The sequence below is a fragment of the Carcharodon carcharias genome, chromosome 15, assembly GCF_017639515.1.
Source record: "Carcharodon carcharias isolate sCarCar2 chromosome 15, sCarCar2.pri, whole genome shotgun sequence".
NCBI lineage: Eukaryota > Metazoa > Chordata > Chondrichthyes > Lamniformes > Lamnidae > Carcharodon > Carcharodon carcharias.
In genome coordinates, this window is record NC_054481.1 from 80,554,367 (window position 1) to 80,574,820 (window position 20,454).

The 20,454-nt window shown below is 48.5% G+C and overlaps 2 pseudogenes; both read right to left on the reverse strand.

Annotated features, from left to right (window-relative positions):
• Nucleotides 1-968: 968 nt before the first annotated feature.
• On the reverse strand, nucleotides 969-13,792 carry LOC121288414 (annotated as a pseudogene).
• Nucleotides 13,793-15,566: 1,774 nt separating this feature from the next.
• Nucleotides 15,567-20,238, reverse strand: LOC121288415 (annotated as a pseudogene).
• Between the last annotated feature and the right edge of the window lie 216 nt (nucleotides 20,239-20,454).

Consider the following 20,454-nt stretch of genomic DNA (forward strand, 5'->3'; position numbering starts at 1 on the left):
TTTTGCTGTTGCTGCTGATGCTGTTGCTGTTGCTGCTGCTGTTGCTACTGTTCCTGTTGCAGTTATTGCTGCTGCTGCTGAAGTTCCTGCTGTTGTTGCTACTGCTATTATTGCAGCGGTTGTTGCTCCTAATGCTGTTGCTGTTCCTGTTGCTGCTGTTGCTGCTGCTGATTCTGTTCCTATTGCTGCTGTTTCTGTTGCAGTTGCTGCTGGTGCTGCTGCTGTTGCAGCTTTTGATGCTACAATCGCTGCTGCTGTTTCTGGTGTTCAAGTTGCTGTTATTGCTGATGCTGTTGCTGCTGTTCCGGCTGCAGCTGCTGTTGCTGTTGCTGTTGCTGCTGCTGTTGCTGCTGCAGCTTTTCTTGCTTTTGCTGTTTCTGCTGTTGCTGTTTCAGCTGTTGATGCTGCTGTTGCTGTTCCTATTGTTACTGTTGTTGCTGCTGCTTTTGTGGCTGCTGTTATTGCTGTTCCTGTTGCTGCTGTTGTTCCAGTTGCTGCTGTTGCAGCTTTGGCTGTTATTGTTGCTCTTGCTGTTGCTGCTGATGCTGTTGCTGCTGTTGCTGCTGTTCCTGTTGCTGCTGTTGTTGCTGTTGGTGTTGTTGCTGCAGATTTGACTGTTATTGTTGCTCTTGCTGTTGCTGCTGCTGTAGCTGCACCTGTTGCTTCTGTTGCTGTTGCTGCTGTTGTAGCTGCACCTGTTGCTGGTGTTGCTGTTGCTGTGCCCGCTGCTGTTGTTGTTCCTGCTTCTGCTGTTGCTGTTTCTGTTGTGTTGTTTTTGCTGTTACTATTGCTGCGGTTGTTGCTGCTATTGCTTTTTCAGTTGCTATTGCTGCTGCTGTTCCTGTAGCTGCTGCTGTTGCAACTGTTGATGCTGCTGTTGCTTATCCTTTTGCTGCTGTTGCTGCTGTTGTTCCTGTTCCTCTTGCTGCTGCTGCTGCTGTTCCTGCTGTTAAGCTGCTGTTGCTGTTGCTGATGCTGTTGCTGTAACTGCTGTTCCTGTTGCTGCTGCTGTAGCTGCACCTGTTGCTGCTGTTGCTGTTGCTGTCCCTGCTGCTGTTGCTGTTCCTGCTTCTGCTGTTGCTGTTGTGTTGTTGTTGCTGTTGCTGTTGCTGCTGTTCCTGTTGCTGCTGCTGTTGCTGCGCCTGTTTCTGCTTTTGCTGTTGTTGTGCCTGCTGTTGTTGCAGTTCCTGCTTCTTCTGTTGCTATTGCTGTTGTGTTTTTGCTGCTGCTGTTGCTGTTGTTGTTGCTGTTCCTGTTGCTGCTATTCCTGTTGCAACTGCTGTTGCTGTTGCTGTTGCTGCTCATACTGTTGCTGCTGCTATTGCTGCTGTTGCTACTCCTGTTGCTGCTTTTGCTGCTGCTGTTGCTGTTGTTGCTGTTGCTGTTGTTGCTGTTCCTTTTGCTGTTGTTGCTGCTGCTGCTGCTCTTCCTGCTGCTCTTGCTGTTCCTGCTGTTGTTGCTACTGCGACAATTGCTGCGGCTGTTGCTCCTAATGCTGTTGCTCTTCCTGTTGCTGCTGTTACTGCTGCTTTTGCTGCTGTTGTTGCTGTTCCTGCTGCAGCTTTTTTTCCTCTTGCTGGAGTTGGTTCTTTGGCTGTTATTGTTGCTCTTGCTGTTGCTGCTGATGCTGTTGCTGTTGCTGCTGCTGTTGCTCTTGTTGCTGTTCCTGTTGCTGTTGCTATTGCTGTTCCTGTTGTTGCAGTTGCTGCTGCTGCTGTTATGCTGCTGTTGCTGTTGCTGCTGCTGCTGTTACGATTCTTTTAGCTCATGTTGCTGCTGTTGTTGCTGCTGTTCCTATTGCTGCTAATGCTGTTGCTGCTGTTCCTATTGCTGCTAATGCTGTTGCTGCTGTTCCTGTTGCTGTGGTTCCTGCTGCTGTTGCTGTTCCTGCTGCTGTTGCTGTTCCTGTTGCTGTTCCGGCTGTTGTTGCTACTGCTACAATTTTGCGGTTGTTGCTCCTAATGCTGTTGCTGTTCCTGTTGCTGCTGTTGCTGCTGTTGTTGCTGCTGTAGATGTTGTTCCTATTGATGCTGTTATTGTTGCTTTTCCTATTATTGCTGAAGCTGTCACTGTTGCTGTTGCTGCTGTTGCTGTCGCCACTGCATTGCTCTTGTTGCTGCTGTTTCTTCTGCTGTTGCAGCTGCTGCTGCTACAATTGATGCTGCTATTTTTGCTGTTCCTATTGTTATTATTGCTGATGTTATTGCTGCTGTTGTTACTGTGCCTGTTCCTGCAGTTCCAGCTGCAGCTGCTGTTGCTGTTGTTCTTGTTGCTGATGTCGCTGTTGCTATTTCTGCTGTTAATGCTGCTGCTGTGGTTCCACTTGCTGTGGTTTCTCCTGCTGTTGCTGCTGTTGATTTTTCTGCGATTGATGCTGCTGTAATGTTCCTATTGTTGCTGTTGTTGCTGCTGCTGCTGTTGCTGCTGTTGTTGCTGTTCCAGCTGCAGCTTTTATTCCTCTTGCTGGTGTTGCAGCTTTGGCTGTTATTTTTGCTGTTGCTGCTGCTGCTGATGCTGTTGCTGTTGCTGCTGCTGTTGCTCTTGTTGCTGTTCCTGTTGCTGTTGCTGTTGCTGTTCTTGTTGCTGTTCCGGCTGTTGTTGCTACTGCTACAATTGCTGCGGTTGTTGCTCCTAATGCTGTTGCTGTACCTGTTGCTACTGTTGCTGCTGTTGTTGCTGCTGTAGATTTTCCTACTGCAGCTGTTATTGTTGCTTTTCCCATTGTTGCTTATGCTGTCACTGTTGCTGTTGCTGCTGTTGCTGTCGACACTGCGGTTGCTCTTGTTGCTGCTGTTGCTGCTGCTGTTGCAGCTGCTGCTGCTACAATTGATGCTGCCGTTTTTGCTGTTCCTATTGTTATTATTGCTGATGTTATTGCTGCTGTTGTTACTGTTCCTGTTGCTGCTGTTCCAGGTGCAGCTGCTGTTGCTGTTGTTCTTGCTGCTGATGTCGCTGCTGCTATTTCTGCTGTTAATGCTGCTGCTGTGGTTCACCTTGCTTCTTTTGCTCCTGCTGTTGGTGCTTTTGCTGTTTCTGCAATTGATGCTGCAGTAATGTTCCTATGGTTGCTGTTGTTGCTGCTGCTGCTGTTGCTGCTGTTGTTGCTATTCCTGCTGCATCTTTTGTTCCACTTCCTGGTTTTGCAGCTTTGGCTGTTATTGTTGCTCTTGCTGTTGCTGCTGCTGTTGCTCTTGTTGCTGTTCCTGTTGCTGTTGTTATTGCTGTTCCTGTTGTCACAATTGCTGCTGCTGCTGTTATGCTGCTGTTGCTGTTGCTGCTGTTGCTGTTACAATTCTTTTAGCTCATGTTGCTGCTGTTGTTGCTACTGTTCCGATTGCTGCTAATGCTGTTGCTGCTGTTCCTGTTGCTGTTATTCCTGCTGCTGTTGCTATTCCTGCTGCTGTTGCTGTTCCTGTTGCTGTTCCTGCTATTGTTGCTCCTGCTAGAATTGCTGCGGTTGTTGCTCCTAATGCTGTTGCTGTTCCTGTTGCTGCTGTTGCTGCTGTCGTTGCTGTCGTTGCTGTTCCTGCTGCAACTTTTGTTCCTCTTGCTGGTGTTGCATCTTTGGCTGTTATTGTTGCTCTTGCTGTTGCTGCTGGTGCTGCTGCTGTTGCTGCTGCTGCTGCTACAATCGCTGCTGCTATTTTTGGTATTCAAGTTGCTGTTATTGCTGATGCTGTTGCTGCTGTTCTGGCTGCAGCTGCTGTTGCTGTTGCTGTTGCTGCTGCTGTTGCTGCTGCAGCTTTTCTTGCTTTTGCTGTTTCTGCTGTTGCTGTTTCAGCTGTTGATGCTGCTGTTGCTGTTCCTATTGTTACTGTTGCTGCTGCTGCTTTTGTGGCTGCTGTTATTGCTGTTCCTGTTGCTGCTGTTGTTCCAGTTGCTGCTGTTGCAGCTTTGGCTGTTATTGTTGCTCTTGCTGTTGCTGCTGATGCTGTTGCTGCTGTTGCTGCTGTTCCTGTTGCTGCTGTTGTTGCTGTTCGTGTTGATGCTGCAGATTTGACTGTTATTGTTGCTCTTGCTTTTGCTGCTGCTGTAGCTGCACCTGTTGCTTCTGTTGCTGTTGCTGCTGCTGTTGCTGCTGCAGCTTTTCTTGCTTTTGCTGTTTCTGCTGTTGCTGTTTCAGCTGTTGCTGCTGCTGTTGCTCTTCCTGCTGCTCTTGCTGTTCCTGCTGTTGTTGCTACTGCTACAATTGCTGCGGTTGTTGCTCCTAATGCTGTTGCTGTTCCTGTTCCTGCTGTTGCTGCTGCTGTTGCTTCTGTAGATGCTGTTCCTATTGCTGCTGTTATTGTTGCTTTTCCTATTGCTGCTGATGCTGTCGCTGTTGCTGTTGCTGTCGCTTCTGCTGTTGCTCTTGTTGCTGCTGTTGCTGCTGCTATTTCTGCTGTTAATGCTGCTGCTCTGGTTCCACTTGCTGCTGTTGCTCCTGCTGTTGGTGCTTTTGCTGTTTTGCGATTGATGCTGCTGTAATTTTCCTATTGTTGCTGTTGTTGCTGCTTCTGCTTTTGCTGCTGCTGTTGTTGCTGTTGCTGCTGCAGCTTTTGTTCCTCTTGCTGGTGTTGGTTCTTTGGCTGTTATTGTTGCTCTTGCTGTTGCTGCTGATGCTGTTGCTGTTGCTGCTGCTGTTGCTCTTGTTGCTGTTCCTGTTGCTGTTGCTATTGCTGTTCCTGTTGCAGTTGCTGCGGCTGCTGTTATGCTGCTGTTGCTGTTGCTGCTGCTGCTGTTACGATTCCTTTTGCTCATGTTGCTGCTGTTGTTGCTGCTGTTCCTATTGCTGCTAATGCTGTTGCTGCTGTTCCTGTTGCTGTGGTTCCTGCTGCTGTTGCTGTTCCTGTTGCTGTTGCTGTTCCTGTTGCTGTTCCGGCTGTTGATGCTACTGCTACAATTGCTGCGGTTGTTGCTCCTAATGCTGTTGCTGTTCCTGTTGCTGCTGTTGCTGCTGTTGTTGCTGCTGTAGATGTTGTTCCTATTGATGCTGTTATTGTTGCTTTTCCAATTGTTGCTTATGCTGTCGCTGTTGCTGTTGCTGCTGTTGCTGTCACCACTGTGGTTGCTCTTGTTGCTGCTGTTGCTGCTGCTGTTGCAGCTGCTGCTGCTACAATTGATGCTGCTGTTTTTGCTGTTCCTATTGTTATTATTGCTGATGTTATTGCTGCTGTTATTGCTGCTGCGGATGTCGCTGTTGCAATTTCTGCTGTTAATGCTGCTGCTGTGGGTCAACTTGCTGCTGTTGCTCCTGCTGTTGTTGCTGTTGCTGTTTCTGCAATTGATGCTGCGGTAATGTTCATATTGTTGCTGTTGTTGCTGCTGCTGCTATTGTTGCTATTCCTGCTGCAGCGTTTGTTCCTCTTCCTGGTGTTGCAGCTTTGGCTGTTATTGTTGCTCTTGCTGTTGCTGCTGATGCTGTTGCTGCTGCTGTTGCTCTTGTTGCTGTTCCTGTTGCTGTTGTTATTGCTGTTCCTGTTGTCACAATTGCTGCTGCTGCTGTTATGCTGCTGTTGCTGCTGCTGCTGTTGCTGTTACGATTCTTTTAGCTCATTTTGCTGCTGTTGTTGCTACTGTTCCGATTGCTGCTAATGCTGTTGCTGCTGTTCCTGTTGCTGTTGTTCCTGCTGCTGTTGCTATTCCTGCTGCTGTTGCTGTTCCTGTTGCTGTTCCTGCTATTGTTGCTCCTGCTACAATTGCTGCGGTTGTTGCTCCTAATGCTGTTGCTGTTCCTGTTGCTGCTGTTGCTGCTGTCGTTGCTGTTCCTGCTGCAGCTTTTGTTCCTCTTGCTGGTGTTGCATCTTTGGCTGTTATTGTTGCTCTTGCTGTTGCTGATGATGCTGTTGCTGTTGCTGTTCCTGTTGCTGTTGTTATTGCTTTTCCTGTTGTTGCAATTGCTGCTGCTGTTATGCTGCTGTTGCTGTCGCTGCTGCTGCTGTTACGATTCTTTTTGCTCATGTTGCTGCTGTTGTTGCTACTGTTCCTATTGCTGCTAGTGCTGTTGCTGCTGTTCCTGTTGCTGTTGATCCTGCTGCTGTTGCTGTTCCTGCTGCTGTTGCTGTTCCTGTTGCTGTTCCTGCTGTTATTGCTACTGCTACAATTGCCGTAGTTGTTGCTCCTAATGCTGTTGCTGTTCCTGCTGCTGCTGTTGCTGCTGTTGCTGCTGTTGTTGCTGCTGTAGATGCTGTTCCTATTGCTGCTGTTCCCATAGCTGCTGTTCCTGTAGCTGCTGCTGTTGCTGCTGTTGTTTTTGCATGTGCTGATCCTGTTGCTGCTGTTGCTTCTGCTGTTGCTGTTCCTATTGCTGCTGTTGCTGCTGTTGTTCCTGTTCCTATTGCTCCTTTTCCTGTTGCTGCTGTTGCTGTTCTTTTTGCTGTTGTTGCTTCTGTTGTTGCTGATTTTGCTGTTGCTGCTGATGCTGTTGCTGTTGCTGCTGCTGTTGCTACTGTTCCTGTTGCAGTTATTGCTGCTGCTGCTGAAGTTCCTGCTGTTGTTGCTACTGCTATTATTGCAGCGGTTGTTGCTCCTAATGCTGTTGCTGTTCCTGTTGCTGCTGTTGCTGCTGCTGATTCTGTTCCTATTGCTGCTGTTTCTGTTGCAGTTGCTGCTGGTGCTGCTGCTGTTGCAGCTTTTGATGCTACAATCGCTGCTGCTGTTTTTGGTGTTCAAGTTGCTGTTATTGCTGATGCTGTTGCTGCTGTTCCGGCTGCAGCTGCTGTTGCTGTTGCTGTTGCTGCTGCTGTTGCTGCTGCAGCTTTTCTTGCTTTTGCTGTTTCTGCTGTTGCTGTTTCAGCTGTTGATGCTGCTGTTGCTGTTCCTATTGTTACTGTTGTTGCTGCTGCTTTTGTGGCTGCTGTTATTGCTGTTCCTGTTGCTGCTGTTGTTCCAGTTGCTGCTGTTGCAGCTTTGGCTGTTATTGTTGCTCTTGCTGTTGCTGCTGATGCTGTTGCTGCTGTTGCTGCTGTTCCTGTTGCTGCTGTTGTTGCTGTTGGTGTTGTTGCTGCAGATTTGACTGTTATTGTTGCTCTTGCTGTTGCTGCTGCTGTAGCTGCACCTGTTGCTTCTGTTGCTGTTGCTGCTGTTGTAGCTGCACCTGTTGCTGGTGTTGCTGTTGCTGTGCCCGCTGCTGTTGTTGTTCCTGCTTCTGCTGTTGCTGTTGCTGTTGTGTTGTTTTTGCTGTTACTATTGCTGCGGTTGTTGCTGCTATTGCTTTTTCAGTTGCTATTGCTGCTGCTGTTCCTGTAGCTGCTGCTGTTGCAACTGTTGATGCTGCTGTTGCTTATCCTTTTGCTGCTGTTGCTGCTGTTGTTCCTGTTCCTCTTGCTGCTGCTGCTGCTGTTCCTGCTGTTAAGCTGCTGTTGCTGTTGCTGATGCTGTTGCTGTCACTGCTGTTCCTGTTGCTGCTGCTGTAGCTGCACCTGTTGCTGCTGTTGCTGTTGCTGTCCCTGCTGCTGTTGCTGTTCCTGCTTCTGCTGTTGCTGTTGTGTTGTTGTTGCTGTTGCTGTTGCTGCTGTTCCTGTTGCTGCTGCTGTTGCTGCGCCTGTTTCTGCTTTTGCTGTTGTTGTGCCTGCTGTTGTTGCAGTTCCTGCTTCTTCTGTTGCTATTGCTGTTGTGTTTTTGCTGCTGCTGTTGCTGTTGTTGTTGCTGTTCCTGTTGCTGCTATTCCTGTTGCAACTGCTGTTGCTGTTGCTGTTGCTGCTCATACTGTTGCTGCTGCTATTGCTGCTGTTGCTACTCCTGTTGCTGCTTTTGCTGCTGCTGTTGCTGTTGTTGCTGTTGCTGTTGTTGCTGTTCCTTTTGCTGTTGTTGCTGCTGCTGCTGCTCTTCCTGCTGCTCTTGCTGTTCCTGCTGTTGTTGCTACTGCGACAATTGCTGCGGCTGTTGCTCCTAATGCTGTTGCTCTTCCTGTTGCTGCTGTTACTGCTGCTTTTGCTGCTGTTGTTGCTGTTCCTGCTGCAGCTTTTTTTCCTCTTGCTGGTGTTGGTTCTTTGGCTGTTATTGTTGCTCTTGCTGTTGCTGCTGATGCTGTTGCTGTTGCTGCTGCTGTTGCTCTTGTTGCTGTTCCTGTTGCTGTTGCTATTGCTGTTCCTGTTGTTGCAGTTGCTGCTGTTGCTGTTATGCTGCTGTTGCTGTTGCTGCTGCTGCTGTTACGATTCTTTTAGCTCATGTTGCTGCTGTTGTTGCTGCTGTTCCTATTGCTGCTAATGCTGTTGCTGCTGTTCCTATTGCTGCTAATGCTGTTGCTGCTGTTCCTGTTGCTGTGGTTCCTGCTGCTGTTGCTGTTCCTGCTGCTGTTGCTGTTCCTGTTGCTGTTCCGGCTGTTGTTGCTACTGCTACAATTTTGCGGTTGTTGCTCCTAATGCTGTTGCTGTTCCTGTTGCTGCTGTTGCTGCTGTTGTTGCTGCTGTAGATGTTGTTCCTATTGATGCTGTTATTGTTGCTTTTCCTATTATTGCTGAAGCTGTCACTGTTGCTGTTGCTGCTGTTGCTGTCGCCACTGCATTGCTCTTGTTGCTGCTGTTTCTTCTGCTGTTGCAGCTGCTGCTGCTACAATTGATGCTGCTATTTTTGCTGTTCCTATTGTTATTATTGCTGATGTTATTGCTGCTGTTGTTACTGTGCCTGTTCCTGCAGTTCCAGCTGCAGCTGCTGTTGCTGTTGTTCTTGTTGCTGATGTCGCTGTTGCTATTTCTGCTGTTAATGCTGCTGCTGTGGTTCCACTTGCTGCGGTTTCTCCTGCTGTTGCTGCTGTTGATTTTTCTGCGATTGATGCTGCTGTAATGTTCCTATTGTTGCTGTTGTTGCTGCTGCTGCTGTTGCTGCTGTTGTTGCTGTTCCAGCTGCAGCTTTTATTCCTCTTGCTGGTGTTGCAGCTTTGGCTGTTATTTTTGCTGTTGCTGTTGCTGCTGATGCTGTTGCTGTTGCTGCTGCTGTTGCTCTTGTTGCTGTTCCTGTTGCTGTTGCTGTTGCTGTTCTTGTTGCTGTTCCGGCTGTTGTTGCTACTGCTACAATTGCTGCGGTTGTTGCTCCTAATGCTGTTGCTGTACCTGTTGCTGCTGTTGCTGCTGTTGTTGCTGCTGTAGATTTTCCTACTGCTGCTGTTATTGTTGCTTTTCCCATTGTTGCTTATGCTGTCACTGTTGCTGTTGCTGCTGTTGCTGTCGACACTGCGGTTGCTCTTGTTGCTGCTGTTGCTGCTGCTGTTGCAGCTGCTGCTGCTACAATTGATGCTGCCGTTTTTGCTGTTCCTATTGTTATTATTGCTGATGTTATTGCTGCTGTTGTTACTGTTCCTGTTGCTGCTGTTCCAGGTGCAGCTGCTGTTGCTGTTGTTCTTGCTGCTGATGTCGCTGCTGCTATTTCTGCTGTTAATGCTGCTGCTGTGGTTCACCTTGCTTCTTTTGCTCCTGCTGTTGGTGCTTTTGCTGTTTCTGCAATTGATGCTGCAGTAATGTTCCTATGGTTGCTGTTGTTGCTGCTGCTGCTGTTGCTGCTGTTGTTGCTATTCCTGCTGCATCTTTTGTTCCACTTCCTGGTTTTGCAGCTTTGGCAGTTATTGTTGCTCTTGCTGTTGCTGCTGCTGTTGCTCTTGTTGCTGTTCCTGTTGCTGTTGTTATTGCTGTTCCTGTTGTCACAATTGCTGCTGCTGCTGTTATGCTGCTGTTGCTGTTGCTGCTGTTGCTGTTACAATTCTTTTAGCTCATGTTGCTGCTGTTGTTGCTACTGTTCCGATTGCTGCTAATGCTGTTGCTGCTGTTCCTGTTGCTGTTATTCCTGCTGCTGTTGCTATTCCTGCTGCTGTTGCTGTTCCTGTTGCTGTTCCTGCTATTGTTGCTCCTGCTACAATTGCTGCGGTTGTTGCTCCTAATGCTGTTGCTGTTCCTGTTGCTGCTGTTGCTGCTGTCGTTGCTGTCGTTGCTGTTCCTGCTGCAACTTTTGTTCCTCTTGCTGGTGTTGCATCTTTGGCTGTTATTGTTGCTCTTGCTGTTGCTGCTGGTGCTGCTGCTGTTGCTGCTGCTGCTGCTACAATCGCTGCTGCTATTTTTGGTATTCAAGTTGCTGTTATTGCTGATGCTGTTGCTGCTGTTCCGGCTGCAGCTGCTGTTGCTGTTGCTGTTGCTGCTGCTGTTGCTGCTGCAGCTTTTCTTGCTTTTGCTGTTTCTGCTGTTGCTGTTTCAGCTGTTGATGCTGCTGTTGCTGTTCCTATTGTTACTGTTGCTGCTGCTGCTTTTGTGGCTGCTGTTATTGCTGTTCCTGTTGCTGCTGTTGTTCCAGTTGCTGCTGTTGCAGCTTTGGCTGTTATTGTTGCTCTTGCTGTTGCTGCTGATGCTGTTGCTGCTGTTGCTGCTGTTCCTGTTGCTGCTGTTGTTGCTGTTCGTGTTGATGCTGCAGATTTGACTGTTATTGTTGCTCTTGCTTTTGCTGCTGCTGTAGCTGCACCTGTTGCTTCTGTTGCTGTTGCTGCTGCTGTTGCTGCTGCAGCTTTTCTTGCTTTTGCTGTTTCTGCTGTTGCTGTTTCAGCTGTTGCTGCTGCTGTTGCTCTTCCTGCTGCTCTTGCTGTTCCTGCTGTTGTTGCTAATGCTACAATTGCTGCGGTTGTTGCTCCTAATGCTGTTGCTGTTCCTGTTCCTGCTGTTGCTGCTGCTGTTGCTTCTGTAGATGCTGTTCCTATTGCTGCTGTTATTGTTGCTTTTCCTCTTGCTGCTGATGCTGTTGCTGCTGTTCCTGTTGCTGTTGTTCCTGCTGCTGTTGCTGTTCCTGCTGCTGTTGCTGTTCCTGTTGCTGTTCCTGCTGTTATTGCTACTGCTACAATTGCCGTAGTTGTTGCTCCTAATGTTGTTGCTGTTCCTGCTGCTGCTGTTGCTGCTATTGCTGCTGTTGTTGCTGCTGTAGATGCTGTTCCTATTGCTGCTGTTCCCATAGCTGCTGTTCCTGTAGCTGCTGCTGTTGCTGCTGTTGTTTTTGCATGTGCTGATCCTGTTGCTGCTTTGCTTCTGCTGTTGCTGTTCCTATTGCTGCTGTTGCTGCTGTTGTTCCTGTTCCTATTGCTCCTTTTCCTGTTGCTGCTGTTGCTGTTCTTTTTGCTGTTGTTGCTTCTGTTGTTGCTGCTTTTGCTGTTGCTGCTGATGCTGTTGCTGTTGCTGCTGCTGTTGCTACTGTTCCTGTTGCAGTTTTTGCTGCTGCTGCTGAAGTTCCTGCTGTTGTTGCTACTGCTATTATTGCAGCGGTTGTTGCTCCTAATGCTGTTGCTGTTCCTGTTGCTGCTGTTGCTGCTGCTGATTCCGTTCCTATTGCTGCTGTTTCTGTTGCAGTTGCTGCTGGTGCTGCTGCTGTTGCAGCTTTTGATGCTACAATCGCTGCTGCTGTTTTTGGTGTTCAAGTTGCTGTTATTGCTGATGCTGTTGCTGCTGTTCCGGCTGCAGCTGCTGTTGCTGTTGCTGTTGCTGCTGCTGTTGCTGCTGCAGCTTTTCTTGCTTTTGCTGTTTCTGCTGTTGCTGTTTCAGCTGTTGATGCTGCTGTTGCTGTTCCTATTGTTACTGTTGTTGCTGCTGCTTTTGTGGCTGCTGTTATTGCTGTTCCTGTTGCTGCTGTTGTTCCAGTTGCTGCTGTTGCAGCTTTGGCTGTTATTGTTGCTCTTGCTGTTGCTGCTGATGCTGTTGCTGCTGTTGCTGCTGTTCCTGTTGCTGCTGTTGTTGCTGTTGGTGTTGTTGCTGCAGATTTGACTGTTATTGTTGCTCTTGCTGTTGCTGCTGCTGTAGCTGCACCTGTTGCTTCTGTTGCTGTTGCTGCTGCTGTAGCTGCACCTGTTGCTGGTGTTGCTGTTGCTGTGCCCGCTGCTGTTGTTGTTCCTGCTTCTGCTGTTGCTGTTGCTGTTGTGTTGTTTTTGCTGTTACTATTGCTGCGGTTGTTGCTGCTATTGCTTTTTCAGTTGCTATTGCTGCTGCTGTTCCTGTAGCTGCTGCTGTTGCAACTGTTGATGCTGCTGTTGCTTATCCTTTTGCTGCTGTTGCTGCTGTTGTTCCTGTTCCTCTTGCTGCTGCTGCTGCTGTTCCTGCTGTTAAGCTGCTGTTGCTGTTGCTGATGCTGTTGCTGTCACTGCTGTTCCTGTTGCTGCTGCTGTAGCTGCACCTGTTGCTGCTGTTGCTGTTGCTGTCCCTGCTGCTGTTGCTGTTCCTGCTTCTGCTGTTGCTGTTGTGTTGTTGTTGCTGTTGCTGTTGCTGCTGTTCCTGTTGCTGCTGCTGTTGCTGCGCCTGTTTCTGCTTTTGCTGTTGTTGTGCCTGCTGTTGTTGCAGTTCCTGCTTCTTCTGTTGCTATTGCTGTTGTGTTTTTGCTGCTGCTGTTGCTGTTGTTGTTGCTGTTCCTGTTGCTGCTATTCCTGTTGCAACTGCTGCTGCTGTTGCTGTTGCTGCTCATACTGTTGCTGCTGCTATTGCTGCTGTTGCTACTCCTGTTGCTGCTTTTGCTGCTGCTGTTGCTGTTGTTGCTGTTGCTGTTGTTGCTGTTCCTTTTGCTGTTGTTGCTGCTGCTGTTGCTCTTCCTGCTGCTCTTGCTGTTCCTGCTGTTGTTGCTACTGCAACAATTGCTGCGGCTGTTGCTCCTAATGCTGTTGCTCTTCCTGTTGCTGCTGTTACTGCTGCTTTTGCTGCTGTTGTTGCTGTTCCTGCTGCAGCTTTTTTTCCTCTTGCTGGTGTTGGTTCTTTGGCTGTTATTGTTGCTCTTGCTGTTGCTGCTGATGCTGTTGCTGTTGCTGCTGCTGTTGCTCTTGTTGCTGTTCCTGTTGCTGTTGCTATTGCTGTTCCTGTTGTTGCAGTTGCTGCTGCTGCTGTTATGCTGCTGTTACGATTCTTTTAGCTCATGTTGCTGCTGTTGTTGCTGCTGTTCCTATTGCTGCTAATGCTGTTGCTGCTGTTCCTATTGCTGCTAATGCTGTTGCTGCTGTTCCTGTTGCTGTGGTTCCTGCTGCTGTTGCTGTTCCTGCTGCTGTTGCTGTTCCTGTTGCTGTTCCGGCTGTTGTTGCTACTGCTACAATTTTGCGGTTGTTGCTCCTAATGCTGTTGCTGTTCCTGATGCTGCTGTTGCTGCTGTTGTTGCTGCTGTAGATGTTGTTCCTATTGATGCTGTTATTGTTGCTTTTCCTATTATTGCTGAAGCTGTCACTGTTGCTGTTGCTGCTGTTGCTGTCGCCACTGCATTGCTCTTGTCGCTGCTGTTTCTGCTGCTGTTGCAGCGGTCGCTGCTACAATTGATGCTGCTATTTTTGCTGTTCCTATTGTTATTATTGCTGATGTTATTGCTGCTGTTGTTACTGTGCCTGTTCCTGCAGTTCCAGCTGCAGCTGCTGTTGCTGTTGTTCTTGTTGCTGATGTCGCTGTTGCTATTTCTGCTGTTAATGCTGCTGCTGTGGTTCCACTTGCTGCGGTTTCTCCTGCTGTTGCTGCTGTTGATTTTTCTGCGATTGATGCTGCTGTAATGTTCCTATTGTTGCTGTTGTTGCTGCTGCTGCTGTTGCTGCTGTTGTTGCTGTTCCAGCTGCAGCTTTTATTCCTCTTGCTGGTGTTGCAGCTTTGGCTGTTATTTTTGCTGTTGCTGCTGCTGCTGATGCTGTTGCTGTTGCTGCTGCTGTTGCTCTTGTTGCTGTTCCTGTTGCTGTTGCTGTTGCTGTTCTTGTTGCTGTTCCGGCTGTTGTTGCTACTGCTACAATTGCTGCGGTTGTTGCTCCTAATGCTGTTGCTGTACCTGTTGCTGCTGTTGCTGCTGTTGTTGCTGCTGTAGATTTTCCTACTGCTGCTGTTATTGTTGCTTTTCCCATTGTTGCTTATGCCGTCACTGTTGCTGTTGCTGCTGTTGCTGTAGACACTGCGGTTGCTCTTGTTGCTGCTGTTGCTGCTGCTGTTGCAGCTGCTGCTGCTACAATTGATGCTGCCGTTTTTGCTGTTCCTATTGTTATTATTGCTGATGTTATTGCTGCTGTTGTTACTGTTCCTGTTGCTGCTGTTCCAGGTGCAGCTGCTGTTGCTGTTGTTCTTGCTGCTGATGTCGCTGCTGCTATTTCTGCTGTTAATGCTGCTGCTGTGGTTCACCTTGCTTCTTTTGCTCCTGCTGTTGGTGCTTTTGCTGTTTCTGCAATTGATGCTGCAGTAATGTTCCTATGGTTGCTGTTGTTGCTGCTGCTGCTGTTGCTGCTGTTGTTGCTATTCCTGCTGCATCTTTTGTTCCACTTCCTGGTTTTGCAGCTTTGGCTGTTATTGTTGCTCTTGCTGTTGCTGCTGATGCTGTTGCTGCTGCTGTTGCTCTTGTTGCTGTTCCTGTTGCTGTTGTTATTGCTGTTCCTGTTGTCACAATTGCTGCTGCTGCTGTTATGCTGCTGTTGCTGTTGCTGCTGTTGCTGTTACAATTCTTTTAGCTCATGTTGCTGCTGTTGTTGCTACTGTTCCGATTGCTGCTAATGCTGTTGCTGCTGTTCCTGTTGCTGTTATTCCTGCTGCTGTTGCTATTCCTGCTGCTGTTGCTGTTCCTGTTGCTGTTCCTGCTATTGTTGCTCCTGCTACAATTGCTGCGGTTGTTGCTCCTAATGCTGTTGCTGTTCCTGTTGCTGCTGTTGCTGCTGTCGTTGCTGTCGTTGCTGTTCCTGCTGCAACTTTTGTTCCTCTTGCTGGTGTTGCATCTTTGGCTGTTATTGTTGCTCTTGCTGTTGCTGCTGGTGCTGCTGCTGTTGCTGCTGCTGCTGCTACAATCGCTGCTGCTATTTTTGGTATTCAAGTTGCTGTTATTGCTGATGCTGTTGCTGCTGTTCCGGCTGCAGCTGCTGTTGCTGTTGCTGTTGCTGCTGCTGTTGCTGCTGCAGCTTTTCTTGCTTTTGCTGTTTCTGCTGTTGCTGTTTCAGCTGTTGATGCTGCTGTTGCTGTTCCTATTGTTACTGTTGCTGCTGCTGCTTTTGTGGCTGCTGTTATTGCTGTTCCTGTTGCTGCTGTTGTTCCAGTTGCTGCTGTTGCAGCTTTGGCTGTTATTGTTGCTCTTGCTGTTGCTGCTGATGCTGTTGCTGCTGTTGCTGCTGTTCCTGTTGCTGCTGTTGTTGCTGTTCGTGTTGATGCTGCAGATTTGACTGTTATTGTTGCTCTTGCTTTTGCTGCTGCTGTAGCTGCACCTGTTGCTTCTGTTGCTGTTGCTGCTGCTGTTGCTGCTGCAGCTTTTCTTGCTTTTGCTGTTTCTGCTGTTGCTGTTTCAGCTGTTGCTGCTGCTGTTGCTCTTCCTGCTGCTCTTGCTGTTCCTGCTGTTGTTGCTACTGCTACAATTGCTGCGGTTGTTGCTCCTAATGCTGTTGCTGTTCCTGTTCCTGCTGTTGCTGCTGCTGTTGCTTCTGTAGATGCTGTTCCTATTGCTGCTGTTATTGTTGCTTTTCCTATTGCTGCTGATGCCTTCGCTGTTGCTGTTGCTGTCGCTTCTGCTGTTGCTCTTGTTGCTGCTGTTGCTGCTGCTATTTCTGCTGTTAATGCTGCTGCTCTGGTTCCACTTGCTGCTGTTGCTCCTGCTGTTGGTGCTTTTGCTGTTTTGCGATTGATGCTGCTGTAATTTTCCTATTGTTGCTGTTGTTGCTGCTTCTGCTTTTGCTGCTGCTGTTGTTGCTGTTGCTGCTGCAGCTTTTTTTCCTCTTGCTGGTGTTGGTTCTTTGGCTGTTATTGTTGCTCTTGCTGTTGCTGCTGATGCTGTTGCTGTTGCTGCTGCTGTTGCTCTTGTTGCTGTTCCTGTTGCTGTTGTTATTGCTGTTCCTGTTGTCACAATTGCTGCTGCTGCTGTTATGCTGCTGTTGCTGCTGCTGCTGTTGCTGTTACGATTCCTTTTGCTCATGTTGCTGCTGTTGTTGCTGCTGTTCCTATTGCTGCTAATGCTGTTGCTGCTGTTCCTGTTGCTGTGGTTCCTGCTGCTGTTGCTGTTCCTGTTGCTGTTGCTGTTCCTGTTGCTGTTCCGGCTGTTGATGCTACTGCTACAATTGCTGCGGTTGTTGCTCCTAATGCTGTTGCTGTTCCTGTTGCTGCTGTTGCTGCTGTTGTTGCTGCTGTAGATGTTGTTCCTATTGATGCTGTTATTGTTGCTTTTCCAATTGTTGCTTATGCTGTCGCTGTTGCTGTTGCTGCTGTTGCTGTCACCACTGTGGTTGCTCTTGTTGCTGCTGTTGCTGCTGCTGTTGCAGCTGCTGCTGCTACAATTGATGCTGCTGTTTTTGCTGTTCCTATTGTTATTATTGCTGATGTTATTGCTGCTGTTGTTACTGTTCCTGTTGCTGCTGTTCCAGCTGAAGCTGCTGTTGCTGTTGTTCTTGCTGCGGATGTCGCTGTTGCAATTTCTGCTGTTAATGCTGCTGCTGTGGGTCAACTTGCTGCTGTTGCTCCTGCTGTTTTTGCTGTTGCTGTTTCTGCAATTGATGCTGCGGTAATGTTCATATTGTTGCTGTTGTTGCTGCTGCTGCTATTGTTGCTATTCCTGCTGCAGCGTTTGTTCCTCTTCCTGGTGTTGCAGCTTTGGCTGTTATTGTTGCTCTTGCTGTTGCTGCTGATGCTGTTGCTGCTGCTGTTGCTCTTGTTGCTGTTCCTGTTGCTGTTGTTATTGCTGTTCCTGTTGTCACAATTGCTGCTGCTGCTGTTATGCTGCTGTTGCTGCTGCTGCTGTTGCTGTTACGATTCTTTTAGCTCATTTTGCTGCTGTTGTTGCTACTGTTCCGATTGCTGCTAATGCTGTTGCTGCTGTTCCTGTTGCTGTTATTCCTGCTGCTGTTGCTATTCCTGCTGCTGTTGCTGTTCCTGTTGCTGTTCCTGCTATTGTTGCTCCTGCTACAATTGCTGCGGTTGTTGCTCCTAATGTTGTTGCTGTTCCTGTTGCTGCTGTTGCTGCTGTCGTTGCTGTTCCTGCTGCAGCTTTTGTTCCTCTTGCTGGTGTTGCATCTTTGGCTGTTATTGTTGCTCTTGCTGTTGCTGCTGATGATGTTGCTGTTGCTGCTGCTGTTGCTCTTGTCGCTGTTCCTGTTGCTGTTGTTATTGCTTTTCCTGTTGTTGCAATTGCTGCTGCTGTTATGCTGCTGTTGCTGTCGCTGCTGCTGCTGTTACGATTCTTTTTGCTCATGTTGCTGCTGTTGTTGCTACTGTTCCTATTGCTGCTAATGCTGTTGCTGCTGTTCCTGTTGCTGTTGTTCCTGCTGCTGTTGCTGTTCCTGCTGCTGTTGCTGTTCCTGTTGCTGTTCCTGCTGTTATTGCTACTGCTACAATTGCCGTAGTTGTTGCTCCTAATGCTGTTGCTGTTCCTGCTGCTGCTGTTGCTGCTGTTGCTGCTGTTGTTGCTGCTGTAGATGCTGTTCCTATTGCTGCTGTTCCCATAGCTGCTGTTCCTGTAGCTGCTGCTGTTGCTGCTGTTGTTTTTGCATGTGTTGATCCTGTTGCTGCTGTTGCTTCTGCTGTTGCTGTTCCTATTGCTGCTGTTGCTGCTGTTGTTCCTGTTCCTATTGCTCCTTTTCCTGTTGCTGCTGTTGCCGTTCTTTTTGCTGTTGTTGCTTCTGTTGTTGCTGCTTTTGCTGTTGCTGCTGATGCTGTTGCTGTTGCTGCTGCTGTTGCTACTGTTCCTGTTGCAGTTATTGCTGCTGCTGCTGAAGTTCCTGCTGTTGTTGCTACTGCTATTATTGCAGCGGTTGTTGCTCCTAATGCTGTTGCTGTTCCTGTTGCTGCTGTTGCTGCTGCTGATTCTGTTCCTATTGCTGCTGTTTCTGTTGCAGTTGCTGCTGGTGCTGCTGCTGTTGCAGCTTTTGATGCTGCAATCGCTGCTGCTGTTTCTGGTGTTCAAGTTGCTGTTATTGCTGATGCTGTTGCTGCTGTTCCGGCTGCAGCTGCTGTTGCTGTTGCTGTTGCTGCTGCTGTTGCTGCTGCAGCTTTTCTTGCTTTTGCTGTTTCTGCTGTTGCTGTTTCAGCTGTTGATGCTGCTGTTGCTGTTCCTATTGTTACTGTTGTTGCTGCTGCTTTTGTGGCTGCTGTTATTGCTGTTCCTGTTGCTGCTGTTGTTCCAGTTGCTGCTGTTGCAGCTTTGGCTGTTATTGTTGCTCTTGCTGTTGCTGCTGATGCTGTTGCTGCTGTTGCTGCTGTTCCTGTTGCTGCTGTTGTTGCTGTTGGTGTTGTTGCTGCAGATTTGACTGTTATTGTTGCTCTTGCTGTTGCTGCTGCTGTAGCTGCACCTGTTGCTTCTGTTGCTGTTGCTGCTGTTGTAGCTGCACCTGTTGCTGGTGTTGCTGTTGCTGTGCCCGCTGCTGTTGTTGTTCCTGCTTCTGCTGTTGCTGTTGCTGTTGTGTTGTTTTTGCTGTTACTATTGCTGCGGTTGTTGCTGCTATTGCTTTTTCAGTTGCTATTGCTGCTGCTGTTCCTGTAGCTGCTGCTGTTGCAACTGTTGATGCTGCTGTTGCTTATCCTTTTGCTGCTGTTGCTGCTGTTGTTCCTGTTCCTCTTGCTGCTGCTGCTGCTGTTCCTGCTGTTAAGCTGCTGTTGCTGTTGCTGATGCTGTTGCTGTCACTGCTGTTCCTGTTGCTGCTGCTGTAGCTGCACCTGTTGCTGCTGTTGCTGTTGCTGTCCCTGCTGCTGTTGCTGTTCCTGCTTCTGCTGTTGCTGTTGTGTTGTTGTTGCTGTTGCTGTTGCTGCTGTTCCTGTTGCTGCTGCTGTTGCTGCGCCTGTTTCTGCTTTTGCTGTTGTTGTGCCTGCTGTTGTTGCAGTTCCTGCTTCTTCTGTTGCTATTGCTGTTGTGTTTTTGCTGCTGCTGTTGCTGTTGTTGTTGCTGTTCCTGTTGCTGCTATTCCTGTTGCAACTGCTGCTGCTGTTGCTGTTGCTGCTCATACTGTTGCTGCTGCTATTGCTGCTGTTGCTACTCCTGTTGCTGCTTTTGCTGCTGCTGTTGCTGTTGTTGCTGTTGCTGTTGTTGCTGTTCCTTTTGCTGTTGTTGCTGCTGCTGTTGCTCTTCCTGCTGCTCTTGCTGTTCCTGCTGTTGTTGCTACTGCAACAATTGCTGCGGCTGTTGCTCCTAATGCTGTTGCTCTTCCTGTTGCTGCTGTTACTGCTGCTTTTGCTGCTGTTGTTGCTGTTCCTGCTGCAGCTTTTTTTCCTCTTGCTGGTGTTGGTTCTTTGGCTGTTATTGTTGCTCTTGCTGTTGCTGCTGATGCTGTTGCTGTTGCTGCTGCTGTTGCTCTTGTTGCTGTTCCTGTTGCTGTTGCTATTGCTGTTCCTGTTGTTGCAGTTGCTGCTGCTGCTGTTATGCTGCTGTTACGATTCTTTTAGCTCATGTTGCTGCTGTTGTTGCTGCTGTTCCTATTGCTGCTAATGCTGTTGCTGCTGTTCCTATTGCTGCTAATGCTGTTGCTGCTGTTCCTGTTGCTGTGGTTCCTGCTGCTGTTGCTGTTCCTGCTGCTGTTGCTGTTCCTGTTGCTGTTCCGGCTGTTGTTGCTACTGCTACAATTTTGCGGTTGTTGCTCCTAATGCTGTTGCTGTTCCTGATGCTGCTGTTGCTGCTGTTGTTGCTGCTGTAGATGTTGTTCCTATTGATGCTGTTATTGTTGCTTTTCCTATTATTGCTGAAGCTGTCACTGTTGCTGTTGCTGCTGTTGCTGTCGCCACTGCATTGCTCTTGTCGCTGCTGTTTCTGCTGCTGTTGCAGCGGTCGCTGCTACAATTGATGCTGCTATTTTTGCTGTTCCTATTGTTATTATTGCTGATGTTATTGCTGCTGTTGTTACTGTGCCTGTTCCTGCAGTTCCAGCTGCAGCTGCTGTTGCTGTTGTTCTTGTTGCTGATGTCGCTGTTGCTATTTCTGCTGTTAATGCTGCTGCTGTGGTTCCACTTGCTGCGGTTTCTCCTGCTGTTGCTGCTGTTGATTTTTCTGCGATTGATGCTGCTGTAATGTTCCTATTGTTGCTGTTGTTGCTGCTGCTGCTGTTGCTGCTGTTGTTGCTGTTCCAGCTGCAGCTTTTATTCCTCTTGCTGGTGTTGCAGCTTTGGCTGTTATTTTTGCTGTTGCTGCTGCTGCTGATGCTGTTGCTGTTGCTGCTGCTGTTGCTCTTGTTGCTGTTCCTGTTGCTGTTGCTGTTGCTGTTCTTGTTGCTGTTCCGGCTGTTGTTGCTACTGCTACAATTGCTGCGGTTGTTGCTCCTAATGCTGTTGCTGTACCTGTTGCTGCTGTTGCTGCTGTTGTTGCTGCTGTAGATTTTCCTACTGCTGCTGTTATTGTTGCTTTTCCCATTGTTGCTTATGCCGTCACTGTTGCTGTTGCTGCTGTTGCTGTAGACACTGCGGTTGCTCTTGTTGCTGCTGTTGCTGCTGCTGTTGCAGCTGCTGCTGCTACAATTGATGCTGCCGTTTTTGCTGTTCCTATTGTTATTATTGCTGATGTTATTGCTGCTGTTGTTACTGTTCCTGTTGCTGCTGTTCCAGGTGCAGCTGCTGTTGCTGTTGTTCT